Source organism: Balaenoptera physalus (genome assembly GCF_965194825.1).
Source record: "Balaenoptera physalus genome assembly, chromosome: 9".
In the NCBI taxonomy this organism is placed as follows: Eukaryota; Metazoa; Chordata; class Mammalia; order Artiodactyla; family Balaenopteridae; genus Balaenoptera; species Balaenoptera physalus.
In genome coordinates, this window is record NC_138888.1 from 4090313 (window position 1) to 4117622 (window position 27310).

General features: G+C 36.1%; 1 long non-coding RNA gene across 1 annotated transcript; it reads left to right on the top strand.

The window, feature by feature from the left end:
• Window positions 1-4298: 4298 nt before the first annotated feature.
• Window positions 4299-24916, top strand: LOC309667323. Its single transcript, XR_014267706.1, has 2 exons — window positions 4299-10956; window positions 13523-24916. It is a non-coding gene; the product is annotated as an uncharacterized lncRNA (long non-coding RNA).
• The last annotated feature ends 2394 nt before the right edge of the window (window positions 24917-27310 follow it).

Genomic DNA, 27310 nt, shown 5'->3' on the forward strand with positions numbered 1-27310 from the left:
TCACCAGAGACCAACCTTGAGTAATACTGACGTGGGACTTCTGGCCTTCACAACTGTGAGGAATACATTTTTTGTTGTTTAAGCTGCCTAGTCTATGGTAATTTGTTATGGCAGCCTGAGCTGACAAATACAGGTACCTATTTTAGCTATGCCCCATGAGTGAAAAGAAAACACACTTGAAATGAATAAAAGTAAAGAAAATCCCAGCAGAGAAATGACATCTATAAAAATGAGCCAAATAGAAAGGAGCCCAATATCAGAATAAAGATGGTGGAGAAAGGAGAGTCAGTGAACTAAAGGTATTTCAGTAGGAATTGTTCATTTGCGAGAGCAGAAAATGAATAGAATAAAAAGAATAAAATGAGCAAAATCCCAGGCATTCATCAAAAGTTCCAAGATATGTCTATCTGCAGTACCAGAAAGAGGGGATAGTGGGTGGACCAAATAAGAGTAAAATTCTCAATGGCCAAAAATTTACCAAATTTGTTAAAAACATAAATTTAAGTAACTAAGCCCTGAGCAGGTTAAATTCAAAGAAGCCCCCTTTAGGCATATCGTAACCAAACTGCTGAGAAGCAAAGATAAAGAAAAATTATCTTGAAAGCAGTTAGAGAAATGATATATGTCACACAGAAGGACAATGATTTGAAGGCTGCAGATTTCTCAACAGGAAGTTTAGAGACTAGAAGATAGTGGGGAAAAAACTCACCTCAAAACAAACAAACAAACAAATGAAAAATAGGAATTGTCAGGCCACTAATTTCATATCCAGCAGAAATTAAGAGAAAAATTCAGATTAAGGAGAATTAATAGAATGTATTACCAGCAGATTGGTCAACAAGAAAAGCTAAAAGAAGTTCTTTGGGGAATTAGTACTGATGGAAACTTGGACGAACGTTCAGGAATGAAGAAAGTGCATCGGAAATGAAGATGACCTACTCAATACACTCACATGCACCCACGCACACACACGTGCATACACACACACACGTGCATGCACACAAAATATGCACACAAGAAAAATAACTGCATGGACATTCCATCCACTTTTCACAAGCAAACCTACGTAACTATTGGACATTTTCCCCAAGGCATTTCCACCATGCCATTGTTGTTGCATCTTCAAAAGTTTCAGTATCTGCCATAAACAACTTTCTCAGCCTTATGCTCTGGGATTTAGTCTCAGTCACTAGTTCACACCCCACCCAAGTACAGCAAATGTGTACAAACATCCATGATAAGGAGTCAAGATCCCACTTCCCTTCTCCCCAAGTGGTTCTTTGGCCTCCATATAAATGCAAAGAGATGCAAATTATTAGAAGTCACGTCTGTCTTCACCAACCAATTTCTTCTTAGACACCAAGCCTTAGTCTAAGGGTTGCAAAGCAAATCTGCAGGCCAAAGCTCACCCACCACCTGTTTTTGTAACTAAAGTTTCACTGGAACACAGCCTCATTCTTTGGTTTAAATATTGTCTATGGATGTTTTACTGTCCAACAACAGAGTTGAGTAATTGTGACAGACACTATATGGCCCCAGAAGCCTGAAACACATTATTTGATCCTCCTAGATAAAAATTTGGTCCTCTGGTCAAAGAAAAATATATATTTGGTGATTATCTTACAAAACCAGAAAGTAGATACCTTTTCTATATCTAGATATTAAAAGGAACATTGTAGTGATATCTCCAGGAAAATAAAAAGTCATCCTTAATATAAATAGACCTATTAACCTATACAAATGGAAAACTATTGGCAGTTTTCCTAACTCCAGATTAAAAAGAGAAACATTAGACCTGCTCTCAAGTCCATAAATTTTCGTTGGGCATTCCATTATAATCACATACGTATGCACTTACACAAAACAATTAAGCACCCAAAAAACAACAAACAAAAAATAAAGGCAAAACTTAGAAATTTCTAAATAAATGAAAACTGAGAGAATTTGTTTAGCAGAAGTTGCAGCCAAAGAAATAATAAAAGAAATTCTTCAGGAAGAAATGTAACCTGAAAATGCAGAAAGTAATAACTAAGGAAAGGTTATACGTGGGGTAGTTCTGTTAGGTAGTTAGTCAGAAGTGAGCAGGTCCCGCCCCACCCTGGATGGGGTCATCTTTCTCTCTACCCTGACCCCTACACACACTAGTGATCAGAACATGCCCAGAAATCCTCCCTTTTTGTGGTCAAGGACCGCTAAGTTTCCAGCCTTATCAGGAGCAAACAAGATACAACCCGCCAGCACAGGCAGGCGCACGAAGACCTAAAAGGTGACCCAGAGTAACTCGGGGTTCATTATGCCGTATTTGTAATAAATTAGCATTGCGGTTTTTGCCGCCCCCACGCCCACCGTGTGTTTCCCTTGGGTGCTTATGGGTAAGTGCCTGCACACTAGGAGAAAAGTTATATAACCTAAAGCTGTCAATCAACTTGTCAATCAAATGACACAGGACACAGGAAGGGACTTTCTACCACCTTGAAAAACCAACCCTACCCCCATTGCGGGGCTGCTTCTGGTTTCCAGACAGCCCGCTCCCCTTCTCTCTCTCGGGGGGTGTACTTTCGCTTTGCTTAATAAAACTCTTGCTACTATGTTTCTTGATCGAATTCTTTCGGGGGGACAGGGACCCAGGAAATTGCCGTTTTGGCGGTAACAAATATAAATGAATATTGGCTATATAAAACATTAGTCATAATTTTGGGTTGTATTTAAAATATATGGAATGAAAGACAAAATTAAAAGAACAGGAAACAGTTAAAAGTTTTTTAAGTTCCTGCCCTGAAAGAATTTATACGTATTAGATATTACTAACTGATGGATGCTAATAAGGTAACCAATGAAGTAAATTAAAGGGTAGAATGAATGATAAAAATAAATATTGTATTATACAAAAGAAAGCAAGGAAGGAGAAAAATGAATGTAAAAACAGAAGATACACATTTAAATGAAGTGTCAATAATGTAAATTTAGAAGCAAATGGATTAAGTACTTCAGTTAAAATGGAGATTATCAGACTCTATTAAAAATACCCTAATCAATATTGCTTACAAGAGATAGTCTTAAGTATACACGTTACATAAAGCTTGGAAGTAAGAAAAAATAAACAAATCAAACATTATCTCAAAGAAATCTTATATAGCTTAACAATATCAAAGTAGACATTAAGGTACGAATTAATAGAAGATAAAGAAGGACATTTTCTAATGTTATGTATCAACTTAATGAGAAAATACAGCAATTATGAATTTGGATGGACCTAAAAATATAGCTTTAAAATGTGATATAATGATTAACAGAACTGAGAGGAAAGGGAAAAAAAGAAAAACATAGCCAAATTGGAATCCTCTAATGTACCCTTCTTAGTTATCCAATAGAACAAAGAAATTAAACAAAATCAGTAAGGATGTGAAAGATCCAAACAGGATCAATTCATTTGACCCAATTGGCATATAGATAGCATTGGCATAGAAGTGATTATTTGCTGGACTATACAACCTGTCTTTCATCCTAAGAGTGGAAATCATTCAGAGTATGCTATGTGAATATGGAGAGGTTAATCTAGAAATCAATAAGAAGTAGGTAAGTAGAAAGTCTCCAAATCATAGAGAACTAATTAGTGTACTTTTAAATAACTCATGAGTCAAAAAAGAAGTGACAAAGGAAATGAGAAAATATTTTGAACTGTAAGATGATTAAATATGACATATTCAAATATAACATATACGCATCCAGCTGTTAAGTCTGTAATTTGTGGAAATTTTCCTGTGTATATTACACTTCAATCAAGAGGTTCATTAAAAACAAACATGACTATAGTAGACGTAAGACCAGTTAAGATGTTAAGATATTATTTTATTAGTCCAGGTCAGAACAAGGTGGTAGCTCTGAAAGTGGTGATATACAGAAAGGATCTGAATAGGTATTCTTGAAACAAAGGACTTGTGTCCAAAATATATAAAGGACTCCTAAAAATTAGTCAAACAAATAAAGAATGTGTTAAATGGGTACATAATATTTTGTTAGTGAAGAATTTAAGAGATTCTGAAAAACTCCAGAAGGATGTAATAAAACTAGATAACTGTACAGCTTGGAGGCAAATTAAATTTAATATACACACTGGAGGATAGAATACATTTTAAGTAATATTTCAGTATAAATCTACTATCAATTTTGTAATGATTGTAGTTGCTGGGAAAAATAAATATTGAAGATATTCTTGTACTTAGTTCATTTACAACATCTCATTTAGAAAATTATTGAGTACTTACTATGTTCTTTACATTCTATATACACCACCTCACATTCCAAAATTATATGGAAGAATCAAGGGCAACAATAACCAAGACACCCCTGAAGAAGAACAAGACAGGATTTATCTTATATGTTAAGTATATTATATATATTAAGTATACTATATATACTGGTTGTAAAGCTGTATTACATTTTTTGGATGGTACAGATTTAGGGATTGATAAGTAGATCCACAGAAAAGAAAAAAGTCCAGAAACAGATCCATGTGTATATGAAAACCCGAAATAAAGCAGAGCTGTCATTTCCTATCCATGGGGAAAATCATCAATACATAGTCCAGGGAAAGCAGTCAGTTATCCACGTGAGAAACAAGAAACAGATCTCTATTTTAATTGATAAACAACACTTTATTCCCTGTGACTAGTGAAATTTGAATACAATGCTTACTTTAGTTATTAGGCTTGCATTGACATCAATGTCCTGCTGTTTCTAAGTATACTATGGATATGTAAGACAGTAACATTAGAAGAAGCTGGAAAAAGGCAGTGAGTTTTCTGTACTATTTTTGTAACTGTTCTATAAACCTAAAATTCTTTCAAAATAAGAAATTTAAAAAAATAGTACAAATAATATATGGTCAATAAACAACTGGATTCCATAGGAATCATGACTTTAAATGTGAATAACAGAACATAATAGTTTTTAAAACAATGTAGGAGAAAATCTTTATGGTGGGGTGTACTTTCTTATTTATCTATTTATCTATCTATCTATTTATTTATTTATGGCTGCATTGGGCCTTCGTTGCTGTGCGCAGACTTTCTCTAGTTGTGGCGAGCAAGGGCTACTCTTTATTGCGGTGGTCAGGCTTCTCATTGCGGTGGCTTCTCTTGTTGCAGAACATGGGCTGTAGGTGTGCAGGCTTCAGTAGTTGTGGCACGTGGGCTCAGTAGTTGTGGCACATGGGCTTAGTTACTCCACAGCATGTGGGATCTTCCCGGAACAGGGATCGAATCCATGTCCCTTGCATTGGCAGGCAGATTCTTAACCACTGCGCCACCAGGGAAGTTCCAGGATGGACTTTCTTAAATAAGACTTAATGAATGCAAACCATAACTAAACATATTGATAATTCCAACCACATTAAAACAAGAATTTCTACACATTGCAATTTTTTTCTCATTGCCACAGTTGCCACAATAATCTTAAGGCAAAGAAAATCAGTAGGTCAATACCTGTTGATATCAGATTGTTACTAAGATTTGGAAATCAGATTTAATCTTAGGTCTACCTAATTCCAAATTTCTTGCTATAATAATCAGTGTTATAATCTGTTCCTTCCCTAAAATGATTATGTTAAGCAATAACGTAATCAGCCTACCATCTTAAAAAAATACATGGGTAATATAATGTACATTCACACATGAGTAAACAAAAATCAAATATTCCATCTTTAAAATCAGTGAAAAAAATGAAAAGAATGTAATTTATAATAAAATTATATGTATTTTATTATGTAAATGATTGGAGGACAAATACAATAGATCATAACATAGTTGGATGCTTGCATCCACTTAAATTTATATTCAAGAGAGCACAAAAATTAATCAGTGTTACCCTTTTTCTTTATTTTTGACATTTTGAAATAAGTCAAAAATAAGACTCATATAATAAATTCATTGTGCATATTACAGTTACAAATACAGATTGATACATGTGTTGGATGGGTGACATATACCACAAGAGGTGTAGCTGTTGGTATGTTGATTTTCTAGAGTTGGAAACAACTTTTTGGAAAATGTCTGAACAAAACAGTACAACTTTCCTCATCTTACATGATAAATGTTTCTGGATAACTCCATGGATATTAAAGCTCAGAAATACTTTATGTTTCAAAAGAGTATTAGCTTTAGGCTCAGACATTCATCACCCTAAAGGGGTCTTAGTGGAGTACTTGATTGTCAAGTAGGAAGGACTTTGAACAACTTTTTAGTGTCCAGGGCTGTCCAATGAATTTTAGTATATCTAACCCATATGGGTCTTACCCACTAAGACTCAGTGCATTGCTACACTTTTTGGCAACACGAAACAACTCACATATTTCCAAATAATTCTGAGGATCCTGTTGAAAGCTGATGTCTAACTTACGCCAGACTTCAGGTTATTTTAATTAAGCCTGGCAATATTATATTTAATAGAAACAATCAAATAATAGTTCCTTATGTTTGTTTGCTCTTCCACTTTCAAAGGACTTTCTAACTCTTCTTCTCAAAAACTGTAAAAGGTAGCCATCTCTACTCTTCAGATAAATTTAACTTAAAAGGTTTTAGTGATTTGTTCCAAGTCAAACAGCCAGTGGGTAGAAGTATGGGTCTCTATTCAGCTGCAAGTTCAACCATCTAAGCCCTTGACATGGAGTGGATCTTTACCACATGAGGACATATGCCATGTTCTTGGCTGAATGCAGCAAAGGAAAGCACAGCAGTTTGCTCTGGGTCTTCGCTGCCACCTTCCATGGATTCTGCCCCATGTTTCCCAGGGCAGCAATTGTTTTCCCCAGCCTGTGCTTCGCGGTGCAGCCAGCCTGTCTCTGAGATGTGCACCCAGCATTTCTTGAAGCCTGTGTGGTATATTAAGAGACTGTGTTCACTGTTGAAGGCAACCATCTGTTACCAAGTGCTGACACATTTGTTCTGATAGCAGCACTGAGAGGAAATCTAACAGAGCAGCAGTGGGGTGGTGAGCACAGAAGGCAGCTGACGGCCCCGAGTCCCAGAAGGGCAGGATGGATGTCTCTGTGGGGACTGAGAAAGACCAAAAAACTCTCATGCCAGCAATCCAGCTGTGACACCTGAGATACCAGCCAAAGCACAAAGTGGAAACAACTTGCTCCATCTCTCTCCTAAGGAGAGTGTGGGGAATGCGATGCAAGCATTTGCAAACTCATCTGTCCCTTTTGGAATAAACAACTCTGATCTAAAAAGACTATGTGTATCAAATTCTTTGATGAGAGACCTACTTTCTTTTAGGCATAAGATAAGAACTAACTTGTTCTCTGCTTCTTGACAGCATGACGGTGCAGCAGGTGAGAATTTATACATTAGGGATACCCTGACAGGCTTTCATAGGCGGGAGCTCTAAGGCAGGCACATTAAGGGGGTGTGGTAGGCAGAATAATGGCCCCCTCAAAAATGTCCACATCTGAGTCCCTGGAACCTGTGAATTTGCTATGTTCTATGGTAAAGTGAGTTAAGATTGCAGATGAAATTTAATTTGCTAATAACTTAACATTGAAATGGGGAGATTATCCTGGATTATCTGGGTAGACCCGATGTAATCTCATAGGTCCTTAAAAGTGAAGGAAGGAGGCGGAAGTGTGTCAGGATGATGCATTGGGAGACTCAACCAGCCCCTGGAGGCTTGGAAGTTGGAAGGGGGCCACACGGGATGCTGACAGCCTCTAGAAGCTGGAAAAAGCTAGAAAGTAGATTCACTCCTAGAGCATCCAGAAAGGCATAGAGCCCTGCTGAGACCTTGGTTTTAGCCCAGTGAGAGCCATTTCAGTCTTCTGACCCCTAGAACAGTATGATAATAATACTGTGTTTTTTTTTTTACCAGTCACGAAGAATAATTTATTACAGCAGCAACAGGAAACTCATAAAGGGTCACATAGCTGCTGTTGCCTTTTATTTTTTTTGCATGATGGCAGACTCAGAGAAGCAGGTTGATAAATTTAGCAGCAGTGACTTAGTGGTGAGAGAGAAAGATATTTCATGGCTGCATGTGTTTGCCTCATATGTTGAATTCTATCATAATTTGAGCTCTCCCAATTTAGAGGCAATAGGGACTATAATCAAACAAGTTCCTCCTTGGGAATAGTTCCAGTGCTCTGGTGAGAGGAAATTACAGATGATGTCCAGGCAAATTAACTTCGGCTACAGGAAGAAGGGTTTTGCATCACACATTGCGCTACTCATTTGTCAAAGGTATAGTCATTTTGAGAAGAGAAGATCAGAAGAATAGTGCTTTAAAGAGGCATATGAGGTGAACCAAAGACAGCCAAGGCCAGCTAATGACCTTTGCTTTCTTCAAATATTTAGCAAACATTTTAGGAGCTGTGCTGAGTGTGGAGATGATAAAAAGATGACCAAACTTAGCTTGTGTTCTCCAGAAGTTAATTGTCCAGTGAAGGAGGCGATTCTATGGATGATTAAAACACAGCCTGGCAAATGCCTCCCCGAGGCATGAATAGGATGCAAGGGAACAAGGAGCTGGAGTTGGAGTGTAGCTGGGAGAGGATAAGCTGCAACACTTCACAATATGGCCATCTTGCCTGTGTGCCCTCCTTGCGTCCATGAATACCCGATTCTTGCAGACAATGTCATGTTACTCTGTTTTAATTATTTGCTAGTCCTTGAGGAAAAGGGCTGTCTTTCTTTCTTGTTTGAATTCCTAGCAACTACTTCAGGCTGTGGCCATTCTGACAACGCTGAATTAAGTCACTCGCTTGCTGGGTGAGTGAATGAATGACTGAGTGAATGAGACGGTGAAGGAGCGAATCAGGTGACATTTGACCTGATGGACCTTGAACTACAAGTGAACGATTGTTGGGCTGGGGCAAAATATCTTCTAGGTAAAACAAACAGTATTGTATTGTTTGGATTCAGGTTCCAAAGACATGCCTCAACACTGCATTATTCTTACATATAAATGCCACCTAAATCTAGGTGCTGTCAAACCTGGGAATAATAGACCAGCCCTGGTGTCCAAGTAGGTGACTGCTTTCTCCCAATAGATAGTCACAGTAGCTTGTTCAAATGACTTAGAAAGTGAACTTTGATATCAAGCCTTCAGGAAATGGAATATGAAAAGTATTTCTTTGTCTCTGGACTCAGAAAAGCCCTGTTACCTTCATCGTCTTGCTGTCTCCCTTCGTCCACTCCCTATTCTACATTTCCTGGATTTTTCCCTTTGCTCGCATTAACTCTGGCTAAAACCAAAATCCCTCCAAGGTCCAGAACGAAAGAGCGAAATTTAAGTATTTGCCTGCTTCTAAAGAGCCAAGAGACTCTACAACAATTAGAACCAGGCTGACCACAAACTATTCTGATTACTTCCAGAATTCACAACCGTAGTGTGTTCCATGTTTATTTAGTTTTTTTTTTTTTTTCATTTGTTTGTTTTCCAATTTTTTCAAGGTACAAGAAAGGCTAAAAGGATCAAAGATTGGAGCGGGCATAGAGGTGAGGTGTTTATTACCCAGGTCTCATCAGAGAAGAAAAGTTTGGAGCCAGTTGGTTCTTGCAGAAAATGTCATGACCAAACATATGAGCAGTTTTCCCACTAATAACTGGAAGTTGAACGAAATTTTGTTAAAATATTCATGGAACGATGTTATTTAAATTGCATTTTTGGTAGTAACATACTGTGGGCACTAATGAGCTTTTATGATGATAGCTAATTATAAGAGGTGTTTCAGATGGCTTAACAAAGTAAATTTTGAAATTTTAATTAATAACCAGCATATACATATGGCTCTTAAATATGATTTTTGCATATATTTTATTGGAGAACATTTCTGCAGTTAATGAAGTTTATTAGGAACTTGAAATTGATACTTGTTAGATTTGCATATAGCCAAACAACATACTTCACTTGTCTCTTGGACTTTCTTATATATAATATTAGTCACTGGTTTACAAATTGGCAGAATCATCAGTCCTAGAGTTATAAAAATGCAATTTTATGTCCTGCTAGTTAGTTTCATATAAATACTTGAGCACATTTAGGTCTTACATCGGAGTCTCTCTATTGATAACACAGTAGAATTTGCTAGAAACAACATTAAAATATATAAGATCTCAGTATTTACACCATATTGTATGAGTGCTTTTTGAGCCAAGTGGTAAATGTTGTGACATAAATTTGGAGCTGGTATTAATTTCTTAAATGTGTTATAGCCATTATTATGGATGATTTTATAGAAATATATAAAGTAATGTATACATTTTAATAGGTTAATATTTTTTAAAAGACAATGCCAAAGTTTCAGGAGAGAGGGGTTATGGTATTAGTAGCTCAACTTTGCATATGAAAACACTGAGACTGGTTGAGCTAATAAGCTACCTGTTAAATAGAACAGAATGGAATCAAGCTTCAGATTTTCAACTATGCTATTTATGACATATGCACATCCAGTACAGACTGAATTAAACAAGGGAAAGTTACTCAGAATATCTTAATATAGTGTCCAAATATCCAAGAAGAAATACGAAAGTGTCATGGGAAGAAACACTATAAATATCCCCATAAAACTCATGAAATTTACCACGCAAATTTTGAAATATACCAGAATTATATTTTTAAGCAATGTAAAAATTGTAAATTTTTCTCTGAGATTGCAAATCAGAAATCAAATTATCTCATGGAGAATCTTGATGCTATTATGTTCATATTTTCCATGCTATACTTCCTCTCTCTCTCTCAGTATGAATGGGAGATTGGAGTCAATGACATAATTCTCCCAGTAATAAAGTTTTTTGATGCTATGGTTTTAAAGCAGCTACAAAGTTATGCTTCTTTTTTTTTTTTCTTGCAGACGTTTAACAAATGACCTAAGAAATGAAAAATATATTTCAAGGAAACTCCAACAACTAACATTCTTGAGAAACCAGGCTTCAAGGTCCTATCAAGCTCAAGTTTCTAAAGGTAAGTGTCCCTTTTAACCTTTCTGTTTTTTTACTACAAGACTTGACATATGTCTGGATGTGACCTTCAGTTTCTTGAGAAGTTCTATCAGAGTCACTTACACATGAAGCTTAATAGCAAATGGCAACAGGAGATCAATAATGAGGAGGTCCTGAAGCAATGAAGCCAAGCATCCTGATACAGGCATGTCTTCAGGATGAATGACATGACAGCATGACATTTGAGCAGCTCCTGAGTATCTCAGATGAAGCAGGGTCACCTCAGGAAGCATGAGTTGAAAGCAAGCACAGTGACATATGGAATCAAGTCTTCAGACAGAGTTGTAGCAGCAGGCATGAATCGGTGTGCCAGGCAGCAACATGAGATGGAATAATTCATTCTGGGCAAGAAAGGTGGTCATCTAAGAAACAGAACCCTAAAAAATGACAGGTCTCACAGCTGAGGCTGCCGCTGTGCTCCAAAGAATATATGTCTGCTCTATTAAATAGCTGCTGTGCATGCTGTCAGTAGTGACATTTTTTAAAGCACTCAGTGAAGGACGAATCTTTGAGATGGCAGCTCTGGGTAGTTGTCAATACAATGGACACAATGTCAGTGCAACAACTTTGATAAGAATAATTTGTTTATTAAGGAACTTAAATTGCCCTTCCAGTATCTTAGCTCCTGTTGTTCTGTGGTAGGGTAAAAAATTAAGAAAAGGAAAATGAAACTGTAGATGAGTATAAGCAAGGCCAAAAGACAAAGGCCTATGCACTTCACGATCAGAATAGGCCTTAAGATATAAGGTTGACCAGTAATACTGTGGAGATGTGATAAAATAAAATTTCGCTTATTATACAATATAATAGAAAATAGTTAACATTTCAGTGCATACAAGGTTTCAAATTCAAGGCCTCTTTGACACATCTTTACTACCATATATAACACTGGAAATATATCATGACACAAAAAAAGTCCCCTGGGAATAAGACTTTGATGGGAGAAAAGCATTTTGAGTATAACATATCCATCAACATTTTCAAACTATTGGAAAATTCAACCAAAATCAGATTCATCTTTTAATAAAATATTTTTAAGCACAGGTCATATACAAGGACTGAGCTAAGTATTGATGAAGTAATGATAGAAGATGTCTAAAATCCTGTCCCTAAGGAAAATGAGACAGTGGCATCTTTCCATCCTATGGAGCAGATGGTCAAAAACAGCAATAATTAAAATACATTATAAATACTATTATTTAATGTATTAATAATGATATATAAAACCAGATAAGAGAAATGCCTTTTACTGTTTGGGAGAAGATAAGTCTTAGGAAACTTTCTACAAGAGAAGATGTAAAAGCTGAGTCTTGACTAACACAAAATAGTTGGCCATTTGAGAAAAAATTGAGAAGAATTGATTAATAAAAAGTCCTGGAAGAGATACTAACTTACTAATTTTCAGTTGGCTTGAGAAATGTGATGTTATTATTATTCTTTTCAAATATTTTAGTCTTAGTACTCCTTTACACTCTTAAAAATTATTGAGAACATCAAGAAGTTTCTGTTTATGTGGGTTAAATTTGTCAATATTTACTGAATTAGAAATTAAAACGGAAAATTTAAAATATATTTATTAATCAATTTAAGCATAACTGACTCATTGTCTTTTAACATAAACAACATATTTTATACAAATTACTACATTTTTCAAAACAAAAAAATGCAGTTAAGGAGTGGCATTAATTTACTGTTGATATCTGGCATAATAGAAGACAGATGGATTTACATCTGCTTCTGTACTCAATCCATTGCAATATGTAGTTTTAGTTGAAGTTTATAAGTAAAATTTCGTCTTACACAGATATGTCACTCAAAAAGGAAGGGGTATTTTAGTAGCGTTTCTGGATAATAGTGAATATTCCTCTTTGACATTACACCCAAATTCAACAAATGGTAGTTTCTCAAAATTTAGTTGCAGTGTAGACTCTCAAACCATAACGTTTTGGTTTATTATTTTATATTATACTGGTCTATATTGCACTTTCAATGGATCTTTTACCAAATGTGATTTTGGTCATCTAGAAAATACTATTTTATTGAGTTATGCATATCTTTCAAATATTGGCTCATTTTAGTGTATAATATTTTTTTAAAAATCACATTTGTTAATATCACCACAAATCTTACCAGAAAACTCTACAGATACTTGGAAGTTTTTAAGTTCATGTTGCTGGATACTTGTTTTCCAAAAATCTAAATTTCACTTGAAAGCTCAAAGATTATTTTCTGTTTTAAAATATATAATGTATACAATATTTCATATTTTAAAATTTCCTCATTTTTTTTTTTTTGATGAACGCATCCACACGTTTCTGTCTTAGCATATTTCCAATAGTCAATACAGTAGTTTTAGCCATCATCATCTTGTGCACGAGCAGCAGTGAGTTTGTGTGCTCACTTCACTCTTCTCCCCCGACAGAGAGAGTATCTCCTTCCATGCGTGGTGGACGGGTGGCAGTGGTAATGTGAAACTGAACTGCCTACCCTCTTCATTGTGCCTTTTCTTATTTCTGTGCCCCACCCAGGTGCTGTAGTCTCTCACCTGGAATCCTTAGCTCTTGTGAAGGTATTTTCCTGTGTAGATGTTCAAACTGATGTGTCGGTAAGGGGAAAAGCAGTAGAATCTCTTATCTTGCCATCTTGCTAACGTCGTTCTCAAAGTTTATTGTCGGCAATAACTACTGTCATTTTAAGCAAGGGCTTTGATGCTAATTTCAAGAAATTGTCAATCAAATATCATATGATATTGCTTATATGCGGAATCTAAAAAAATGATACAAATGAACTTATTTACAAAACAGAAACAGACTCACAGACTTAGAGAACGAACTTATCATTACCAGGGGGAAAGGGCGGGGAGCAGGGAGGGATAGATTGGGAGTTTGGGGTTGACATGTACACACTGCTATATTTAAAACGGATAACCAACAGGGACCTACTGCATAGAACAAGGAACTTGGCTCAATATTCTATAATAACCTCAATGGGAAAAGAACTTGAAAAAGAATGGATACTTGTACGGGTATAACTTTTCTGTACACCTGTAACTAACAAGTAATTGTTACTCAACTATACTTCATTATAAAATAAAATTTTTTTTAAAGTGATGTTAAAAAATAGAAAAGTAAAATGGCATTTCATGAAAAAGCAGCCGGTTCAGCTTGCAACTCAAACTATTCCATGTTTTTCCTAGAGATAGCCTCAGAAATCATTTATACGTATCAATACTTCCCATTTCATTAAACTATGTTAAAAAGATGTGAACTCAAGGGTTGTGATTTTTATAAACCCATACATTTTTACCTTTTTATCAAGAATATTATTTAGATTATTTTTTCTCCCTCTCACTGTGGGTGTTTGGCCATGGAGAATCTACCGACTTGTTCAGTCCAGTTTGGTGCCACTGTCTTGATTCTAAGGAGCCAGCAGATTTACATACGACTGCTTCTGCAACATCTTAGTATTATTATAAAAGTAGATTTAACTCATGGGCCCCTGAGCATGGCTCCCAAAATTCCACAGGATCTGTGAAGGAAGGTGGTGAGCTATCTCTCCCCAGACTGTGTTGTGTTGACCTTAAAAAAGGTAGATTATCTGGGTGTGGCTTGTCTGATCGTGGGAGCCCTTAAAAGCATAGAATTTTCCCTGGCAGAAGAGGCTACTGGAAGTTAAAGAGCTTAGAAGTATTATACAAGAAAGATTTGACCCACTGTTTCCAGCTTGGAAGAAAGAGGTGACCATGTGCCACAGAATACAGGCAGCAACTAGAAGCTGCTAGAACTAATTAGAAGCTGAGAACAATGCCTGCAAGGAAATGAGACTTCAGTCCTAAAACTGTGTGAAACTCAATTCTGACAACCACCTAAACAGGCCGAAAGTGGATTTCCCCCGGAACCTCCAGGAAGGAACCTGCTGACACCTTGCCGGTGGCCTTGTGAGACCTGAAGAGAATCCAGTCACATGTCTGGATGCATGACCCAGGGAAATTGTGAGACAATAAAAGTGCACTGTTTTAAGCCTGTAAGTTTGTGGTATTTGTTCCACATGAATATAAAATTCAGAAACAGAAATTAATACACCATGAAAATCCTCAGGGACTCTAAGGGGACCATAGACTCTATTTTGAGAATTACTGGTTTAAGAAATAGTTTGGTAGACTTCAGTCGGAACCTATGCTGTTGATACATCTTATATATTCATACGTTATATTTTGACACCACAAACATCTTTCACAAGCTGAGTTCAGGTTTTCTTGGATCCACTGAATGAAGTCTTAGCATTCTGAGATCACAAACCTGTCATCCATAGTCAAATTAAGCCCACAGACGTGTTTCGTTTGACCCACATGCATTAGACCACACAGTCCTTTAAATTAGGTGGCAATATTTAAACATCAATGAATATAAAAATCCAGACTTCCGGACTCTTTGCAAATTCACAAGGTGTGGTAAGGCGAGCTCTCATTGCTTCACGGCGGCACCCAGCCGAAGCTCATTTGAAGTTGTCCCTTTACTTCGGGAATGTTCTTTTCAACTAATCCCAGGACCCCCCATTTAATTGGGTGTTCTAAGTTCCCTCATCAAAGTCGCCTTCCTGGTGCCTGAAGCCAGCAGCTCAGCGTAAGCAGTGGGACACAGACTGAGCCGAGTTCCAGCAGATTTCCTCTCAGGCTTCTCTCCCCCTTTTCTTTTTCCTTCTATCTCCCTGGGGCATTGTTTGTTGGCCGTAGACCATGCTCCAGCAGGCTGGACAGCTGCTTCACTTAATGAGGGCTGATTTGCCCAGAGAGGGAAGGAGAAAAAGCAAGAGAAGCAACCCAGATGAGAGAGAAGGTATCTTAACTCTGCTGCAGATTCTCCTGGCATTTTAATGCTGATGAAGCAGGTATGATTTGGGAAAGGATGCCTATAAGATTCGTAATTACAGACTCTGTAATATATTGATATTTTACTCTTTTTGGAAGAGAAAGCCACTTTCAGTGTATAAAACTACTGTGAGACTTGTGGACATTTCCAGGCATTAGGAATGACCGTCCGAGAGCGGGGATCTTAGCTGTCCCTTGATCTCAGTGACCATCCTGTTTACAGGGGGCCTAGAGCTGTCAGCTTTTACCAGCAACATATCCTTGTGATCAGTCAAGATCTAGCTGCTCTTTCCAAGGGAAAATTCATAAAATCATTTTCAGATAAACTCGTCAAACCAGACCTTTTTTTTTTAAAGTGTGTGCTTTAATTAAATAATATCAGGTAAACAGAAAGGTACACAAATCATAATTATACAGTTCAATAATTATCCATAAATGGACACACCCGTGAACCATGATCAACTTCCGTGTAATTTTGACCAGCTTTAAAAACTTTCTTTCTGAAATGTAGTCTTTTGATTTGAGTCCATGGTTATAATTCTATTCCTCATGTTGTAGAAACAGGATTTCCAGTGGATCAGAAAACAATTGTTTTTTTCTCCCCATTGAGCATTCCAACCACTCCGTGGGAAAAGTTTTTCTCCTACACATGAATGAAATTTAGGCTAGGTAAAAAAGTAACTTTCAATTAACTTTTTTAGTGATGAAAAGTTTTCCAATCATTTTCATTCTTCCACAAATGGTCTCAGTTCCATAATTTTCCATATTCAAAGTATCTAATTTTAGGAGGAAAAAGGAAACATTCCAAATTAATTGGAAGTTAAATCTATTGGCTTGGGCTTGCTTGAAGGTAGGAATCTTGCTGTTAAGGAAGGGGTGACATGGCCTTCCTTCCCACCCAATTTATGACTGTTTTCTGATTCTTCTCAGTAAACAGGCAGGGGATATTTTATCTTTGCTGGGACCGTCCTGAGAACTCCAGGGACTTGGTTATTACTCAAAGGTGTCTCTGTCTACATTTGACATACGATCAACTACTCAAATTCTTGTAACATATTAGTGAGTTTTTCAGTTGTCCTCCCCAGGTTATGAAGCTCTCACCTTCAGCGTCCTTCACGCAGACAACTTGTGTCTCTGTGTTCTTCAGCCTTCTGTGGTTCACCCATCACCTAGGATCATCTTTCCATTCCCAGCATTTCACCTGGGCGAGGTCGAAGGTTAATGGAAGGGAAGTTCTCACTCACTTGGCTCACACCTGGTGAACAGGAAGCGCTAACAAATGTGTTGCTTCACTACGGTCAGGAACATTCCATGCACTCATGCGGCTCCATCCTCAGGGCACATGGGTGCCCCTTCACACATCTCAGCTAGAAGCCAGACACCAGCAGACACATCCACCTCTCCACTGGTTTCCCTGACTTCCCTCTTCATACTTTTTGGCAGGACATACTCCTTGCTGAGGGGCCTGGAGAGAAAAAAAGAATATGTGGTTTCACTGGAGCTGAAGAAAATGGCATGGCCAGGGATAAAGTCCACATGGCAGGTCAGTAGATACCTGCTTCTGAGTTGGTCTGATCTGTAAATCAACACTGCCCAAGTATGATTTAAACTGCAGTGCCAACTAACTACATTATTCAATCAATGTCTCTTAGTTCACAATTATGTACCATGAGTGATTTTTTTTTTCAAATGCTGTGTATAAATCCACAGATACTAAGTGCATTTTCGAAAGAAAGTCAATTCAAAAGAATATACAAGAAACACAACAAAAATTTAGGTAATGAAAGGAAGACTTTACAAAAATATTATTTGAGATTTCTTGGCATAAACTGACTGAGGTGCCAGAAATTGAAAAAACTAAGTTTGAATATCATTAGAAAATTATCAGCTTGAATAAAAGGCAGATTACAAACTGGGAAGAATATTTATAACATGACAGGGAAATGATTAATATTTTTATTATTTGAAAACCCCCCAAAAATCAGTAAGACAAAGACAATGGCTCCATTAAAACTGGCAAAAGATATGAACAAGTAATACATAAATTACTATGATGGACATCAAACTTGTTAATTATCTAAGAAATGCAAATATAAACAAAATGGGCAGTCATTTTCTATCTTGACTATCTAGTCATTTTCAAACTGGCAGTGGTAAATGGTAATGCGTAGTGTTGGCAAAGGTTCAAGATAATCTCAGGCAAAGCTGATAGAAAAGAAAGAAGGTCATACATCTGAATTTGGCAAAGTATATGATAACGCTTAAATTATGCATACTCTTTGATCCATCAATCTCTAGACAGAAATTTAAATCAAGGCAAACAAAAGCTGTGTGCCAAGATTAGCTACAAGAATGAACAGCATTTCTTCTAATAGTGACAACTTTGGAAACAAAATTAAATGTAAAACACCAGCTCAGAAGTTGAATAACTTCCAGCTTCCTTATAATGGTGTATCCTTTATCCACTAAACCACTCGTATCAAGTTGAACAAAAAAATAGAATTCTTTCATAATTTATACTCATTTAACATCTGCTTTGTGTCAGGGTCTTTTCTAGGTACCCATGGCAAAGCAATGACTAGACAGGTAAAGTCCTTAATCTCACAGAATTTATCTTCTACTGAGTTCAAGATAATTTCAGGTAATAAATGCTTTGATAAAAGTAAAGCAGGTTAATGCAATAGAGCAAAACAGATTAGGAAGCAGTATATACAACAAGGTCCCATTTTAAGGGATAACTATACACACATAAAAACTTTACGCACATATAATAGATTCTTTACTTTTATTTTTTTGTTTCCTATAATTTAAAAATAAATATATATCCCTTTCTTTATAAGACAAGTTTCTTAATTAAAATTTAATCTGAGCAGGAGAAATATTTTAAATCATTTTCATCTATTCCTTACTTATATCATTTTAATGTTCTATAACTATTATAATTTCATATATCTATTAATTATTATAAATTAAAACTCAGGTTTTATAATAAAAAGTGATCTAAATCATGTTTGGATAAGCTGTGTCTCTGTCCTCTTCTATCCAATTTAGGAAATATTTATTAGGACACTACACACATTTTTATACCCACTCACAAAAATAATTTTGCAGCATTACATAAATGTGATTGTATGCATGTATGTGTGTTCCTTTCTTAGTAAAGTCTATTTTCCTTCTTATTGTTCTTTTCTGTTTATTATGCAGGCATCTTCTATCTTCCTCTTTACTAGCACATGGTGACCATATATTAACAACCAGAATGCATCAGTCTCTCTTTTCCTTTCTCTCAACACCAGGATCATATAATACTGTAAAGATAAGCAAGCACCATGTGGAAGTGTAGGGTGACCCTCAAACACCTGGGGCTGGAGATGCTAGAGGAATTCTTGAGCCTCCCATTCTTTAGGTTGGCAATTCTGAGAGACCTGCTCTATGATTCTCAGTGGTCCCAGCAGAAATATGCTGTTACCGACAGCAGTTATGGCTTCTTCATATCACAGCCGTGCACAGGTGTTCCTCACACTCTCTTTTCTCACTCCTACTTGGGCACCAAATCCCACAAAACTAAGTTCATCCAAGTCCTTGTCCCAGGCTCTGATTACAGTAAGCCGCCTGATGTATATACATGGGGTTGTGCATTTTGTTGTTGTTGTTTGTTTTATAAAAATGAGCTATGGTTAATATAAAGTATTATATATAAAGTTAATATAAACTATTAAAGTATATAAAGTATTTAATCTATATGAGCTACAGAAAATGTTGGCAGCATGATTCTCTCATTTATTATTTTTTATGAAAATTCCTCCTAGAATGTTATTGCATATGCATGTATCTCTCTCATGTTTACCCTTTCCTTCCCTCCTTGCCTCCCTGCTTCAGGATGTGTGTACACATTACAGGATACGTGTGTGTGTGTGTGTGTGTGTGTGTGTGTGTGTGTGTGTGTGTGTGTATAATTTTGTTTGTTTGCTTATCCTTTTCCCATTTCCACTAAAGCTGGAAGGAACCTCTGTATTTCTAGTACTTGATTTCTAGGGGTTAAATTGAAGAGAGAAATTTCTTTGTCCAAAGATATGTAAATATTCTTCTTTAATGTTTTAATAGGTGTTGCCATATTTTCTTAAAAAATAGGTAGTATCAGTTTCCATTTTCATCAGAAATGCTATAAAGTATCCTTTACCACACATACCTTCTGGAAACAGGCTTTGTATCTTACATGATGTTAGTGTACTATAAACTGACATTATTGTTACTTTTATTTACATTGGTCTACTAGTGAATTTGATTTCTTCATATGTTTCATAGTCTTTAAAGTTGCACCTCTGTTAATTATTATATTTAATATTCTTTACATTATTTGTTCCCTCCTGCAAATACTTAGTATCTCATTTTATATTATAATCAGTTATGCATGACCATTTGCATAATACAATTTTTCCACTCACATGTTTGTCTACTGGCATTTTTCGTGGTAACTTTTGCTACACAAAGTTTTGAACTTTTCTATAATCCAGTATGCTATTTTTTATTTAAAAATATATGGATTTTATCTATAGTCTGCTAGGTTTTCTGTTGGCATTAGCACTTGGCCATCTAAAGTTTATTTTAATTCGTTGTCCAAGATATGTGTGAGTGTAGAGTCCCTTATTTTTGTCTTCTAGATAGAGAGTCAACTGTGGCAATACCGTTTATTAAATGACCCATTGATTTTTTTATTGGATTGTGCTAACACCTATTTCTATGTTCTGATACCTACTTTTATTTCAGTGATTTATTTTTCTAATTTCACATTTCAGTGATGATCAGTTAGCTTATGGTGAGCTACAAACATCCCCCAAATGTCAATGTTTTAAACCAAAAAACATATATCTCTTGTTCATTCTGCATGTCCAGTGAAGTTATTCCAAGATCCGTGATGAAGCAGCCCTCACTCACACACACTTCCACTATTTCACAGCAAAGACAAGGGAGATACGACCAAGCATTCACGTGTGTTTCTGCCTAGAAATGACACTAATTTAAACCTAATAATATGCTCATATTCCATTGTCCAAAGCAAGTCACATGGCCAAGTTTCTTCAAGATTGCTGGGAAAAAAGAAGAGAAGAGGATTAGTGGAGTAATTGTGAATAACTATGATGTTTGACCTTATGTAAAAACACAAGAGTGATTTCATTGGTATCTGTGATACTGTGGATTGCTGTCTTTCCTCAGTTAAAAAAATCCTCAGTTCTTATCTCTCCTATTGGACACACCACGTTATCTACCTTAACTCTCCTTTTAGAAAGTAAAATATACTATATTTGATCTTCCCATATTATCGTCCATGTATTTTATTTATTATTTCATATTTCTACCTTTTTGTCTTCTATGCTGCATTATGTATAACTTATTTTGATATATTATCTTATCTACTAATGTCTTCTTCTGCTGTGTCTATTTTTGAAGCATATTCCATGTGTTTTAATTTCATTTTTTAGCATTTTTCATTTGTAGGAGTTCTATTTGGTTCTTTTGCAAGTCTACTAAGTCATTTTTAGTAAGTCCCAGATTTTTACTTTATTTACTAATTTTACTTTATTAATTTGTATTTTATTAGTTAATATAAAGTATTTAATCTATATTTCTTTAACCAGAGTAAAATAGTTGCTATATCATATATGTCAAATAATCCCCATATGTAAAGTGATTTAAGTCTATTTTTTCAAGTTATTTTCTTTCTTATTCTTGATCATAATGTCTTGATTCCTTGTGTGGTTAGGTAATTTTGATTGTTAGCTGCTAATTTTCCTTAAATAATTATTTGTGGGGACTAGATAAGGCATAAGATAAGGTGTCATCATTTGAAAAACATTTGAATTTATCTCTCCTTGGTGCCTATGAACATTTAAATTGTGACCACTTTAAATTAAATTTATGGCTACAGGTGTTTTGTACCAGCCATGCTATGTATATAGGTGTACAAGATGTACAAGGGCAGGATTTTGGTTGAAAATTCTTGCTCTGCCCTGCATAAGACTACTTTCCTAGTAGTCATCTGGGAGAGGAAGTAGAGTGGAGGAGCAAGGATAAAGTGGGACTTACCTTTGTTAGGGGGACCTACCTATTTAAGTCCCCATCTTTACTAAGGTATCTCCTATTGGTATCCCCTTTTTGGTGGGCTCTTGTCTTTCTCTTCTGTCCCCCAGGCCTAGCAAAACCAATCAAAACTGAAGGTTGCATGCAATGCTCATAGCAGCACTCTTTATAATTGCCAAATATGGAAGCAATCTAAGTGGTCATCAACAGATGAATGGATAAAGAAGATGTGGTATATATATATATGCAATGGAATACTACTCAGCCATAAAAAAGGATGGAATTTTGCCATTTGCAGCAACATGGATGCACTTGGAGGGCATTACGCTTAGTGAAATAAGTCAGACAGAGAAAGACAAATACTGTATGATATCACTTATATCTGGGATCTGAAAAATACAACAAATTAGAGAATATAACAAAAAAGAAGCTGACTCACAGATATAGAGAACAAATTAGTGGTTACCAGTGGGGAGACGAAGGAGGAAGGGGCAATATAGGGGGAGGGGAGTAAGAGGTACAAATTATTAGGTATAAAATAAGCTACAAGGATATATTGTACAGCATGGGGACTATAGCCAGTATTTTATAATAACTATAAATGGAATATAACCTTTAAAAAGTGTGAATCACTATATTGTACACCTGTAACTTATATAATATTGTACAGCAACTATACTTCAAAAAAATAAAAAAACCTGAAGGCTGAGGCCTTCTGGTAATGGTAAGTGGTCTCAGAGACTTGTGGCACCATGTCAATGTTTCAGTCTGTAATTAGAGTTTCAGAAAGAGAGACAGGGGAAGAAGATGTGTTTGAAGAAACAATGGTTAAAAATTTCCCACATTTACTGAAAACATTAACATACAGACCTGTGAAACTCAAAAAAACTCCAAGCAGAATAAGTAAAAAGAAAACTTTACCTGGACACATCATAACTGAAATATTGCAAGTTAAAAATCAAGAGAAACTGTGAAAACCAGAGAAAAAGAGAAAAGCATTACATAAAGAGAAGCAAAAATAGAATCCGTCCGGAGTTCTCATTAGAAAAAAATGGAAGCCAGAAAATATTGGAACAAAGTGTTCAAACTGTTGAAAGAAGAAAACAAGAACAAAAGTCTCAACTAAGAATTCTACCTGCAACTCAAGTATCATGAAAAAAAAATGAGGGGGAAAATATATTTTTGGTATCAGATAAACAAAAATGTAGAGTATTTGTCACCAGCAGACTTGCATTATACGAAATGCTAAAAATGTCCTTCAGACTTGAAGGGAAATGACCCAAGATGCCAAATCTGATCTACAAGAAGGATGAAAAGTAATGGGAATGGTGAATACATGAGCAAACATGAAAGAATATCACATACACACACATGCACAGGGTACCACGCACACGTGCACGTACACAAACTCACGTACACACACTCAGGCACATCTACACGCACTGTGAGTGTTAATCACAGCAGTGGCTCTGCATTTGGCCTGACCTGATTTATTGAAATAAGTGATTATCTGCACAGCACTGACCTCTAGTGAAGCATTCAATGTACTGATTAATTGAGTGTTGCTTTGTGGGTACAATGAGTTCTTTGGGATAGTTTGTGAAGTGGAATTCATGATTTACACTGATCCAGGTCAGATGCCCAGAGAGCTCGGCTGTGGGGTCTGGTTATAGAGGAAAACTCTGTCCGTGTGATGAGCAGGGTATCAGATGCCCAGGTTGCGGATCTGTTTTGAGGTATTCCATGCACTTGTTAGTGATTCTGGATTTGAAAAAAAACACATCTCTTTGTGAGGTCCTGAAGAAAGAGGACTAGTGGGGCTTACACTGGTCTCTGTAGGCAGTGAGGCAACCTGTAAATATCCTTACTTTAGTGCAATTGCTATATTGTATCCTTTTCCTGAAGTGAACTTGATTCCTAGACTTTGTCATCTGGGGTCCCCTGAGTCTTCTTCAGCAAACAAAATCGAACACCATCTAACTGAAGCCATTAGTGTTTTATCTATCTCATTAGAAGATATATAAAGCAAAAATGGTAACACTTTTTTGTTCAGTTTATAATGTATACAGGTATAGCAAATATGACAATAAGCACTTAAGGCTGGAGTGTTAAATAAAAATACACTGGACAGAAGTTTCCTTAAGTAATTAAATAATAATTCTAGGTCTACTGTGATAAATTAAAGATGTATATTGTAATCCCTAGAGAAACTACTAAAGTTAATTCAAAAATAATTCAAGAAATATAGCTAAAAAGTCAGTAGAGGGAATAAAACTGAATCATAAAAACATTTATTTGACAAAAAAGAATGAAGGAAAGGAGGGAAATAATGAAACAAAAGAGGAAAATAGTCAACAATTAGTAAAATGGCATACTTAAATGCAACCATATTAATAACAGTGTTAAATATAAATAGACTGAATAATCCAATCAAGACAGAGATTATCAGGCTGTCTGGAAAAAAAAGCTAATTCTATTCTACAAGAGAAACACTTAAAACACACAAACATAAATAGTTTTAAAATATAACATTAGAAAAATATACCCAGAAAACAAATGATGTGAGAAAGGAGGAGAGACTACAATAATAAAAGGCAAAATAAACTTCAAGACAGGAGTATTACTAGAAGAAAAAAGAGGAGAAAAAGAGAGCTCAAAATGATAAATAATGATCAATAGGCATAAGTATAATTATTATAGCAAAAACTGACAGAATTAAGGGAGATATAGACAAATCCACAGGCATAGTTGGAAATATTAACAAATATTGTTGGAGATATTAATGCACCTTTGTCTGTAACTTATTGGATAATTAAAGAGAAATAGGGACTTCCTTGGTGGTCCAGTGGTTAAGACTTCACCTTCCAAATCACGGGGCACGGGTTCAATCCCTGGTTGGGGAGCTAAGATCCCACATGCCTCATGGCCAAAAAACCAAAACATAAAAAAAAAAAAAAAAAGAAGCAATATTGTAACAGATTCAATAAAGACTTTAAAAATGGTCCACATCCAAAAAATCTTTAAAAAAAAAAAAAGAAAGAGAAATAATTCGGAATATAGTAGATCTGAAGGGCCACCTTATCCGAATTGACATTTCTGTAACTGCTCAGTCAACAACAGCAAAATGCATTATTTTGTGTGTCACAGTTAAACCTTATCAGTGTATGGAAATGTTACTGCCATTCCTCTTGACGTTTCCTCTTCTGGGTTCACAAACCATTGTTATTTTTGCTCCGTTGTTTTGTTTTTATTTTTGTTTTTGCTTTTTTTGGCTAGCATCTTCTTTCAAGCAGTTTTCTGTGAGCAATATACTCTAAAGTTTTGCATACCCTTAAGTTAGTTTTTGTCTTTCTATTCTGACAATTGCACATGTGATCATTTGTGCATGTCTGTTTTTTTCTCTTTGCTTCCAGTGTTGCAAAGGAAAAGTTTGAATTTTTTTTTAATCCCGTAGGAAACTAGACTTTCAGTTAAAACCTTTTAAGATTTTCCCTGTATCCTCAAAATTAAAGAATTTTACCCCTCCTTGGTTTGATCTGCAGCTCCCTTTTTCAATCTTCTCTGGAAGATTCGGTGTTCCATTCCAACCTGCAGGCTCAGCCCATCCTTTCTATAACACCTTCCCTTCTCATCATCGTTTGTCTAATTAACTATTATTGAGAATCAATTAATTATTACTGAGAATACTTTGTCTATAGTCTCCCTCTGAAGTTCCTATTATGAACATTTTATGCATCCTAATCTACCCTCCACTGTTCTTATATTTCCTTCAGGATGTCCATTCTCTTCCATTTTTGCACTATGTTTTGAAAGTTCCTGTACTTGCTTTTGTGGACCATGATCTCAATAGCGACTATGTTTTTCTTCAGTGCACCTAATGCATTTTATAGTAGAAAAGCTTGTGCCTTCTATATTACTCCAGAAAGACTTGCGTGTTTGTGAGGGGTACATGTACATTTCAAACCCCTAACATTCTCTCTCTCTCGCAATTTTGTGAGTCTCATCTGTGTCCTCTGCCAGGCCAGTATCCTGTTTTCTGCCAGGTCTCCCTCGCTCTAGATATTTGGCCACTCAGCCTACCCTAGATGGTTATGTGGGTTATTTGTTTTGCAGGGAGCTGGAAGGTTACGCCGCCTCTCCCATCCTCTTCGTAACTATGGCAGGGAGCTGAGAGAAGGCCAGTTGAATGCTGAGGATTCAGAGAAGCTGTTTTGTTCTCTGGCCCCAGTCTCTAGGGAACAGAAGACTCAACCCCTTTTGTGAGCTCTCTCTTGGCTTTTGAAGAGTCAATGTAACATTAATCAGTGCATGATGGAGGGGTGACTTTGACCATATCTTTAGGTTGTTTCTGAGCCCTTTCCTGGCCAATGTTTTGTTTTTGTTTTTTTCCTCTGGTTTATCCAAGGGGATGAAAGCCTGGAGCACATACTTGTTCTCTCCGCAAGGACCCCCTGAATTAACCCCTGCTCACTTCCATCCAGTTGCAAGGCAGCTCTCTGTTCAGGAAGGACCTTCTCCAGACTCATGTTCCCACAGAGCCATTCCTCTAAGTGACATGCTCCAAAGCCATGTGATTCACACGTCTTTCCATTCACACGTCTTTTGGACACTATGTCATCTTGAAATTGAGGTTACAATAGATTTATGAAACATTCAGAACCATGAGAGGTGACCCCCCCAGCACAAAGCCTATAGGTGATCCTTTAGAATCTTGTGACTCCTCAAAGTACACATGAAAAAGATAAACCTTTTGTTTTTCTTGATCAGAAGTGAGAAGATAATGAGAGAGAAATGGAAGGGCTTTTTAGAGTCAACAAAACACAGCTTCACATTATGGCAAAACCATGGAACATGGGGAAATTGCAGCACTCATTACATGAGCTGGGCAGGTAACTGCACTCAGAAATGTAGTTGCAGTTTTTTTGAGAAAAAGTTCCAGGACAACTTTGAAATGTACTGGTTACAGAGCCACAGCCATTAAATTGTGAGTTTAATAAGAACCATAAATAACAAAGATATTGAAAGAAAAATTAATATATATGTTTGGTTTTAGAAATGATGGAATATATTTAAATAATAAATAAAATCAGCTAGCATTTTCTACAAGCTTTGCCAGTTAATTATACAATTCTATTGAACTAAAGAAAAATATGTATTTTCCATGTAAGATATTGAAATGACCTCAGACAATTTACCTATTGTAATAAATATTCTAATCAGGTTCTTCATCTGGAATATAACAGAATGTAATTCATTAACAAGAAATTACTTTCTCTTTATTCAAATTTTTATTTGTATCACTGACTATTGATGTCTTTCTATAGAAACACCTTGCCTAAAGATTCATAGGACACACACACACACACACACA